We start from the raw sequence: 10,982 nt of genomic DNA, 5'->3' as shown, positions 1-10,982 counted from the left end.
TATGTACAGTATCTATATATCAAAAAATATTAATAATGATTAAATATGGCATTTCCTTCTGTTATTATTTTGATATGTATTTTTTTAGCACAGATGTTTGTGATATTGTTGTGCCCTCTGCTGCTCATCAACTGCATGTGCAATCTAGTCTTTCATGGCTTCATCTCACAGTGATGGCCTCTTCACTCTCATCATGGTTATTTTGTGCTTTTCTCTGCAGAAAAAATACCGTCAGGATGTCAGCGCTCTCAAGTTTACCAGTGTTGAAAACACTCCAGAGATGGTCCAAGCCAAACTCAGCAACAAACTGGCCATTGATGTAAGTTTAGCATCCATTTGGGCTCTTAGTCATTTATTTAATGGACAAGATATGGAACTAAAAATGCAGCAAATACACATTTGTTGCTCTGGTGAATGCACTGATTTCCCCCATCAGTGATGCTGCGCTTTCTCCTTTACAGAGGTTGTATAGAGAGAAGGGTGAAAACATGAAGCACAACTACACACTCAGTGAAGAGCTGCCTGAGTTGGTGCAGGCCAAGCTCAATGCTATGAACATCAGTGAGGTAAAATAACACAACAAATTTTTCAAGAACTCACACATAAAATCCATCAAACAGAAAATTATATTATCCAGTCACCTCCCTCTGGACGAGGTTTTCCACATGGAAGTGAGTTTATATATCTGCCGTTTTCAGAGCCGTTACAAGGAATCTTGGACTAAGTTACGTGACGGTGGTTACAAGCTGCGTCTGGATGCCATTCCTTTCCAGTCTGCCAAAGCATCTGCAGAGATCCTCAGCGATGTAAGATTGTTACACATAAATAAATAAATATCATTTTCACCATTGCTTAAAGAATGTCGGTCAGCAACAGCTGCTGATTATTGTAACTCAAAGTAACAGCTCACTTCACTCAGCTTGTGTCATTGATGTGACATTTCAGCAAAAATACAGAGAGGAATTTGAGAAGACTAAAGGGAAGATGATCGGACTGAACTGCAGGATGACTTGAACATTGCTCACTCGGTCCACGCCAGCAAACTACAAAGTGACGTGAGTGTTTTTTTTTTTTTTTCACTCTTACCTTATCTGACAAAAACAAGTCAGAAATACTACAAAACTAACACTTCCTCTTTTCCTTTTTCTCTCTCCAGATTAAATACAGGCAGGATTCAGCGAAGCAGCTCTCGAAGTTCCACCTGCCCATGGACATGATGGAGGTCGCCCACGCCAAAAAGGCCCAGTCGCTGGTCAGTGACCAGGACTATAGGCTCACCCTGCACCAGTACACCTCACTGCCTGACGACATGAAGGTGCAGGCGGCCAAGAGAGCGTACGCTCTGCAGAGCGAGGTGAGAGGGACAGTGCACAGCTGCAGACACAACTTCCTTCATAATCACACTGCTTTCATTTAAAAAGACGAAGAAGAATTTGGTATGAAAAAAGAAGACTGCAATTACGTATGCTAAAGAAAAGCTGAAATTAATGGGATTTTCAATACAACATCCACCTTTGATGACAAGTAAATATTGTATTGTATTATTAAAAACATGTATTTTTGATTCATGTGTTTGTCACAGAAAGTGTATCGCTCCGACCTGAACTACCTGCGTGGTGCAGCGTGGATTGCCACCGGGGCTCTGCAGATCGAAGGCTCTAAGAGGGCCACAGATCTCATCAGTGACGTGAGACATCTCTCATTTCATTTTTGGGGGATTTTGAATAGTGAATTCCTCGTTCAGAATATGAAGCAATAATCTGATTTGCACTTTGACTCACAAAAACAAACAACAGGGATTGACCTCGATGTTTCCTCTCTAACAGAAAAAGTACCGCCAGCAGCCATACAACTTCAAGCACACCTCTGTCGCTGACTCGCCAGATATCGTCCACGCCAAACTCACAAATGAAGTGAGACAATAAGCTTATTGTTTTTAGTTCTGTTCATGTGAGCTTCCTTCAGATTTCATATTTATGTTGGTTTGATTTGCTTAACAGTCAGTAGCTTCAGTACTACACAATATCTGGAAAGGCTTTATTATGATGATGATGAAATGTGTTTTATCTCTCTCTCGCAGCGTTTGTACAAAGAGAAAGGGGTGAATGACCAACACAACTACACTATAACATCTGAGAGACCAGAGATTACACAAGCAAAGATCAATGCAGCCCTAGTGAGGTACTATGAGTTCCTGTGACCTGAGCACTGTACTATATCCTGTAAACACATCTGCAACTTGTTTTTCTATATTCTGTGCGTGTGTGTGTGTGTGTGTGTGTGTGTGTGTTTGTGTGTGTGTGTGTGTTGTTTGTTTTTAGATTAATGGCCATTTGCTCTTGTTTTTTCTACAGATCAAGTACAGAGAGTCCTGGCACACCCTGAGGGCTCAAGGCTACAAACTCACCATGCAGGACATCCCCTTCCAGGCTGCCAAGAGCTCCACAGGCATCGCCAGTGATGTGAGATTTTACAAAAAGAAATAACATCAGTGCTGAAAATGAAAAAGCCCATATTAATTTATAAAATAAATTAATATGGGCTTTTCATTATTAATTTATAAAATAAATTAATATATAAAACTGAACTGTAACTAACCTGTATCTCTCCACAGTACAAATACAAACACAACCACCTGCTGGACAAAGGAAAACACATTTGGTGTCAAAAGCGTCTTGGACGACCCACTTCTCCTGCACTGCCTGCAGGCGGGCCGCCTGGCCAGCGACCAGGAGTACCGCAAGGACGCGCTGACGGCCAGCGGCCAGTACCACCTGACCCCGGACATGATTCACCTGGTGACGGCTAAGAACGCCCAGGCCCTGGCCAGCGATCAGGACTACAGGAAGAGGCTGCACGAGTACACGGTGCTCCCCGATGACATGAAGGTCAAATGGGCCAAAAAGGCTTATGACCTGCAGAGTGAGGTGAGAGGGCGAGGGATGGAGGAAAGACGACAGGCAGCACTAACGAGGCAAACTCTGCTGACTGATTTTATCGCCTTATGTCTAGAACTCTAAGTCAGACCTCATTCATGAAAGAGTGGCCTGGGACGGTGTGCACCTCAGCGGCCAAGAAGGCTGGAGAACTTATAAGTGATGTGAGTATATGTTCATCTATTATTACATCTCTGGACTAAGACTCTTTATAAAACTTTTTTAATCATCTGGATTTTTGATATTTATTGTGTGTTCAAGTGTTCAGTTATACTTCCGGCAAATTTTACTTCTATACATGACGGTCTGAATGCTCTGACTGCCAGGAATAAACTGCTGAAACCTTGCCTTACCTATTATTTTGTTGCCTAAATAAACAGAGTTGTTCAATTAATGTAAGTATGTTGCACTTAGAGTTTCCTCTGACATTTGACAATTAATTTAACTAAGCCTGGAATACAGCTCTCTTTAAATATGGCTTATTTTAGTCTCTCAGCCATTTTCTGGTGTTAAAGCTTGTGTTTTTCTGTCTTGCAGAAGAGGTATCGTCAGCTGCCTGACCGTCTGAAGTTCACCTCAGTGCCTGACTCTCCTGATATCGTCCATGCCAAGACGAGCTATCAACAGTGCAGTGAGGTAGGGAGGACAAGATTAACGTGTGACGATTCTCTTTCACTTCTTTTTAAGAAACCTTTCCCTTATCATTTTTTTGTCTGCTGCAGAGGCTGTACAAATCTGGGAAGAACAATGACATGCATAAGTACACCTTACACCCAGATGATCCAGACTTTGTTAGAGCCAAGATTAATGCCCAGCAGATTAGTGATGTAAGGCACTCATCTGATGTTTCTGACAATCCCTAAATACAAGCAAATTATTTAAAATCTAGATGGAAGGATGCCAGTATCTCTTTGTGACTTTCTTCCTCAACAATGTTTTTTAGAACTGGGGAGCAGGTGAAGACACTGGGCTACGACCTGAGGCTGGACGCTATTCCCTTCCAGACTGCCAAGGCCTCCAGAGAAATTGCCAGTGATGTGAGTTCAGTTTGTCTGGTCCAGAAACATTTTTAAAGCACAAACTAGGATTTAATAACAGTTTAGTGTATGTATACATATACAGTATATATTTGGCCTCTTAATCTTGAACGCTTCCTGCTTAATGCTTAATTTATCTATCTCTCTATCCTTCTTTTTACTGCATTTGCTCATGTATTCTAGATGTAACATAATTAACTTCTGAACTGAAATCTGTCTTTCTCCCTCCAACAGCTCCATTACAAGGAGTCCCATCTGAAAGAGAAGGGCCAGCAGGTGGGGCTGCGCTGCGTGAGGACGACCCCAAGATGGTGCACTCTCTGGCAGCCAGCAAACTCCAGAGCAACCTGGAGTACAAACGTCAGTCCAAGGAGGATCGCGCGCACTACAAAATCCACGCTGACCAGCCCGAGTTCCTGCAGGCCAAGAAGAGTCAGGCTCAGGCCAGTGACCTCACCTACCGCCAAAAGCTCCACGACTACACCTGCGACCCCGAGCAGCTCAATGTCAAGCACGCCAAGCAGGCCTACAAGCTGCAGAGCGACGTAAGTCATGAAAGTCTCTATATATTACTTTTTAACTTGATACAAAATTAAAAACCCTAAGCCCTAAAGTTTACCCAGTCTTTGATGGCTTTGTAACAAAGTCTAAAAACCTCCCCAGCACTGAATGGCAGACAGACAAAGTTAGGTACTAGCTGGTGAAAACAGTGCAGCTTTCAGCAGCTGAAGACAGATATGACCCTCAGGAAGTGGTGAGGACCAAAAACTGACTGAGAGACTGACTGCACATTCATCAGGTGGCCAGAAACACAATCCAGTCCATGACAAATGCTAATGTTGCACCATATCTCCTGGATTTGTAAATAGGAAGTGGTTTGTTTTACTGTAACTAAATGATGCTGTCCAAGTCTAGAAATACAGGTTTTTTTAAGTAAAGACATGTAAAAACAATGGAAGCACTTACATTTAGTAAGTTTTTTTTACACCAAATTCTTTTCTTTTTAGGCAGGAAACACTTTTGATTCCTACAGTGTCAGTGTGGCACTCTGATTGTTGCACCATTTTGTTGCAGGTGAACTACAAATCAGACCTGAACTGGATCAGAGGAGTGGGCTGGACCCCTCCAGGCTCCCACAAGGCCGAGCTCGCCCGCCGTGCCGCAGAGCTGGGACTGGCCGAGGGAGTTAGCACAGAGGAGGCTATCGCAAAGTACCAACACATGATGATGGTGAGAGAACATGGAAGATGATTTCTAGTAATTTACAGTATGGGATAATCCATATATAACACAGTGTGCAGGTTTTTTTTTTTAAATAATCCTGTTATTCTTCCCTCAGCTGCATCACCAGCAGCAGATGGAGGAGCAGCAGCAGCAGCAGCAACAGCAAACGTCGGAGCAGGTGGAGACGAGCGAGGAGATTCACCAAGGCGTCAACATGGACGCCATGGAGGTCCTTCACGTCAAGAGGAAGAAGACCATTCAGACCGTCCAGAAAAAGTCCACCACCACAACCTCATTCAGGTCCATGGAGAAGAAGTCCAGCACCAGCTCTTCTTCCTCCTCTTCGGCTGCCCTCCAGAACTCAGTCAGGACGTCTATGTCCAGCAAAGCTCCCGCAATAGAAGACGCATAGATCATTTTTATAGATGATAGTGTTTGGAGATTGTTAAAGATGGCCACTTTAAAAAGGTGAGGCGAACTTTTACTGAGTGGTTGACTTTCCAGGTGGTGTTTTGGTATCTATTTTGATTAAATGACTGTTGTAGTTCAGTTACATGAGATGATACACCATTGTCAAACAGAGCTACTGTCACAAAATATAGTTTAAATGATAAAGAAGGGATTAAGCATGTTGAACCAAGACAGGACTTGTCATGTTTGTTAAAAGGATTGTTGTGTGCACAAAGGGAATTCAAACAACTTTATTTTGTTTCTAAAGCAAAAACTGAATTCAGACTGTTGTAGGATAAAAGTAATACTGTACGAAATGCTGGATGAAGACTTTGCATTTGGTTTTGTATACCGAGTGTTCAGAAGATAGACAGCAGATTTACGGCCAGCTCTTCAGAGGATTTTTTCGTTTTTTTATCTTTCACGCGCTGTAAGTTCAAAAACGAGGCACAGAACCTGGGTTGTTCCTCACGAGGTCTGATAATAAGGTGCACTTTGAGCTAGGCTCAGTGAGAGAGAAGTGTATACTGAAATGACGTGTCTGGCAGCTTTGTAAGTGCCTCTTTTAACTCAAAGCTGGGAGTAAATGCTTTGGTTTTATCGCTGATGAAATAAACTTTTGTTTTCTTTTTCAAGGCAAACTGAGCTGTTCTCTTTTTCTCAGGGCGGTGTGTCAGTAACGTTGCTCTCATCTTGCTCTTGATCCTCAGATGAATGTGTAGACGTTGGTGTAGATCTTGTTCTTCTGACCGCACCACCCCGGTGATGTAATGCGTGCTGTTGTGCTCACACACCAACGGGCCGGAGTCACCCTGCAGAGTTTTAGAGAATTAAGATTATAACATTTCCTGTAGAGAAGGTAGCTAGGTTGCTGGTAGACGACTTCCAGCACACTTCTGGTACCAAATATCTAATCTAAAAGCATGTAATCCTTTGTTTTTTTTCTTCACCTCTATCTCCCTGTTAAACATATAAATAGATTTTTTGAGCTATTCTCATGAAGATACCACACAATTAAGAACATACACACCTGACAGGAGTCGATGCCCCCCTGTAACGTCCCTGCACAGAGCATGCTGTTGTCCAGTACACTTCCATAGACATTAGGAGCTTTACATCGTTCGTCAGATATCAGCAAAACACGAGCACTTAACAGCTGTTTGCTGTATATCTCTGAAAAGTGAAGGGAAAAGCAAACATAAATGGGAATTTAATTGGCTGAGGGATGTTGTTAATTCTAATTGGTTAGAGACAGTTAGAGCATTAAATCAATAACAAATTTTTGAGGTTGAAAACAAGGACTTTCTTACGGGTCTCAGTGGCTCCCCATCCAGAGATCACACACTGCTTCCCAGCTGGGAAGGTCTGGTCTGGTAGACACACTGACTTCACAAAGCGAGTTTCATTTGCGCAGTAAGGACTGTCCATAACTTTGAGTTTAAGCAGAGCTGCACGGGAAAAAACTAATCAAATTACTTTTCCATAAACAGTTAAATAAGATAAATAGAGGAAATACTAGTGAATAAATTAATTCTTATTTATCTAGGTAAAAAAATGACACTATATTTAATAAATCTGACGAACCAATGTCATTGTACACTGCTGCAGGAGTCTGCCTGTAGTTCTCATGAGCAATTGTTTGTATTACTGGGATGGTTTGGTCCATCTCCTCCTGTTTGTCAAGGGTCACTCCTCCAAAACCACTTGGTAGTCAGTATCAGGTTCACTGGAAAAAAAAATGTTAGCACATAGTGGAAAAATCACTTAACTGGAAACAACGTACAAACAGAAAAACAGAACCTACATGCAGTGAGCAGCAGTGAGGACCCAGCAGGATGAGAGGAGGCTCCCACCACACAGGTGGCGAAAGCCAAAGGACGAGCCTTTGGGTCTGGCCTGCACCGACACCTGCCAGGGGTGGGCGCCGGGGAAAGACTTGCTGCCCCCGTAGATTCTGCTGGTGCGAGAAGGCAGGGACATCCCGCACTGGGAGAACTGGGAGCCTGGGTCTGGTTTGACTGTGGTAGGTGGACTGGGCTGAACTGAGGAACATGAGAAAAGTTTGAAAACAGCTTGGACATACATACATACATACACACACACACACACATATATATATATATATATATATATATATATATATATATATATATATATATATATATATATATATATATATATATATATATATATACCGTTTGTGTGTACGTAAGCGCGAGATCACCTTCAGAGCATTTCTTGACTTTGCAGTAGTCCCACTGCAGTTTGTTTTGCTGTTTATAAAAACACCACGGCTTGTCATCCCCATCTGGGTTCCTGAAATACAAAGAAAATAATAAAACTACTAGATTACTGAAACTATTGTTTCTGAATGAGAATATGCATCTTACATTTTTTTAAAAAGAGGGAGATTTGGGGGATTTTGTATTGTAGATGATGGATGATGGAAAATAATATAATTTAATCAGTGAGCAGTCAAACACCTGCAGTGGTTGTTATATTCCAGTCCAGGGAAGTCAGAGTACATCTGGAAAGGATCCTCCCGTTTAACAAAATGAAATTCGAATGCCAGTCCAGACACTCCACCCCCTCCTGTGTCATACTGACCACACCCCTGTATGTCTCTCCATTTCCTTCATAACAGTCGCTGGGAGCTGTGGGAAAAGATTGCGAGAGAACAACATGTACAAGTGCAGTATCATATCATTTAAAAAGCACATTTGCAGTGTGTCAGTGATGGTGATGACTGGCTCTGTCCTCTTTGAGGTGTTTTACCAGTTCCACAGAACCGGCCAGTATATCCATCAGGGCAAGCACAGCGGAAACGACGTTCCTTTTTTATGCAAGAACCTCCGTTCTGGCAAGGATTGGGGTCACAGGGAGATGCTGGCACTGATGCAGATGAGACAAAAAGATGATTATTGTCACAGCACCCATGTGACCTCTAGTTTCCCCAGTATTCCTCTGTTTCTCCTGTTGTCTTCCCTCGTATCTCCACCCCCATGTGTGTGTGTGTGTGTGTGTGTGTGTGTGGAGGTGTGGCACTGCTCCACCTGATCTCCATTAGTCATTAGTCATCACCTGCAGTACAGGCCTGTACCCTAGCCCCTCAACAGGGATATGGGATAAAGATATGGCTATTTTCCTGTATTTATGATGGGTTATGCCAGTTAAAGCTGAAATCAATGTACAAGTGATGTCATTTGTCCAAAAATATTTGATATTTTGTAAAACAAGGCATTTGGCATACTCACATGATTTGCAGTCTGGGCCTTGGAATGGAGGCGTGCACTTGCACTCGTAAAATGGGTATTTATTTAGGTTGACGACACAGTCGCCACGACCACATTTGACATTTTCACACACGTTTCTGACTGAAGGGCAAAACAAGTAATCAGTTAAATTGTCGCATTAAACTGGTTAGATTTTATAGCCATTTAAAACAGACTGATTGCTCTGAAAAATAAGCTTCTCGTGAAGCCCAGCTGGGAATTCCTACGTACCTTTTTGACACCTCTTGCCTATGTAAGGCTCAATACATAAGCATGCGAATTCTGTGTCAGATTTACTTTGGCACGAGCCACCATTGTGGCAAGGGTTTGGATCACAAACATCTGGAAATGGCGAGCAAGGGTCATTTCAGACGGGTAAAATACAATATGAGTGAGAGTTAAGATGGAAACGCAATCACACAGAGTCCTCCAGGGCTACTTACTGGACTCGTCTATGAGGTCAAATAACCAGTCGTTCACATCCAAAACAATGTCAGGGGTGCCTGTGGTGTAGTCTTCATACTCCATGTCTGCAGAGAACAGAGTTGTGGAAAAAGAGGGCAATGCAACTTTTGAGCACTGAAACTACATCCACTTCACTTTAAAATTACACAATTAAACATTTTTTAAGTTTAAAAAGGAAGTAACGTGGTATTGGACATGCCAGGATCTAAAGAGTCAGCACTGAAACACAGTTTTTATCTGTAATGTTGCTCGGAAACATAAATCAAAGTGTGTCACCATACAGACCAACTGTGGAAAAGATTCTTACACATGACATCCAGCTGAAATGACAAACCACAGTAGAGAACAGATCAGAAACTCTCTCATCCAAACGACTCAAACTTGATCACCTCACCATGACAAGAATCACCCTGATTTACTGGTAAAGATATTATAGAAAGAAACTTACAGTCGGGTCATGTCCGTGAACAGTTAGTACGCTCAGGCTTATGAGCAGGACCCCTGCAGCCAGCATGGTGCTGAATGTAACTCTCCCAGTGTAAAGGACTGAAGATCCAGTGTTTGACTTAAATACCCCAAACCTCCTCTGTATCCCACTCACCCCGCATACTTGTCAATCTTTAGCCAGCTGCATTGATTATGTGCCATGGTTTCATGTATTTAACCTTATCTTATTTACTTAAATGCAAAGCTTGTCAATTCAGACTTTAAACTTTGTAAACAAACTTTTACTCTGCACGTACTGAGGTGTAGTTACATAATCATTTTTGGCAGGCTTATTCAATGGTGCTCCTCCTGAGACACTGAAATGCAACATAGACAGGATTATGCCAGACACACTGCAAAAGAGTTTATAATACTATGGCCCAGGGTATTCCCACTCTCTCGCTATGTGGCTACTTTTGAATTTGTTTAATTCAGTATGCAGCCGAAGTGTGTAGGCTCTCGGCCAAGAACGACCAAATCCCACTCCACGTCCCGCCTCTCTGCCGCCCCTGTTCCTGGTCTGCCTCCGCGAATGATTGGACTGGCACCTGAGTCACGTGCTCCAATCCCGCTGCCACTGCAATCCACAGCACCTGGTTTAAATGTGCAGCGCACCTGTCAGTCGGTTTGGCTGTGATTTGGTGTGAGCTTTAAACTAAGACAGTCGTTTTGTATTTCCGGGTATTAGTTCTGTGAGTACGTCTGTGTTTAAGCTACTAGTTGTTCTGTCAGTGTTGGACCTACTTGAACTGGACACCGGCTAAGGTAAAACATACACACACACACACACACACACACACACACCTTCATTGTTTGTTTCCATAACGTTAGTGTAAAATGAACGGTATGTCGGCGTCGCTGAAACTTATAGTTGCTACTGTTTTTATGAAAACAGCAAAAGCCTGTTATTTTGGTGTATATGTGTGGAGGGAGAGAGAGGAGAAGAGAGGGAGAGAGACCCCTCCCCCCTCAACGGACCGACTGTCAGACAGTCAGTCCGCGGGTCCACTTCCCTACCAGTGGGACTCTAGGCACCCGGGCCTCTAGGCTTGGCAGCTCGGATCGCATCTGTATAACAGACGCGCAAAGGCGAGCCGGGCGTGAGACCATGG

At 42.9% G+C, this 10,982-nt stretch overlaps 2 pseudogenes; one reads left to right on the top strand and one right to left on the bottom strand.

Moving 5' to 3' along the window:
- Nucleotides 1-220: 220 nt before the first annotated feature.
- Nucleotides 221-5,780, top strand: LOC108880852 (nebulin-related-anchoring protein-like; annotated as a pseudogene).
- A 573-nt stretch (nt 5,781-6,353) lies between these two features.
- LOC108880851 (hyaluronan-binding protein 2-like) lies at nt 6,354-9,528 on the bottom strand (annotated as a pseudogene).
- Nucleotides 9,529-10,982: the final 1,454 nt, after the last annotated feature.

The sequence above is a fragment of the Lates calcarifer genome, unplaced genomic scaffold, assembly GCF_001640805.2.
Source record: "Lates calcarifer isolate ASB-BC8 unplaced genomic scaffold, TLL_Latcal_v3 _unitig_988_quiver_2284, whole genome shotgun sequence".
Classification (NCBI taxonomy): Eukaryota; Metazoa; Chordata; class Actinopteri; family Centropomidae; genus Lates; species Lates calcarifer.
Note: the sequence above shows the minus strand (reverse complement) of the source record. Positions and strands in the feature narration are given on the sequence as shown.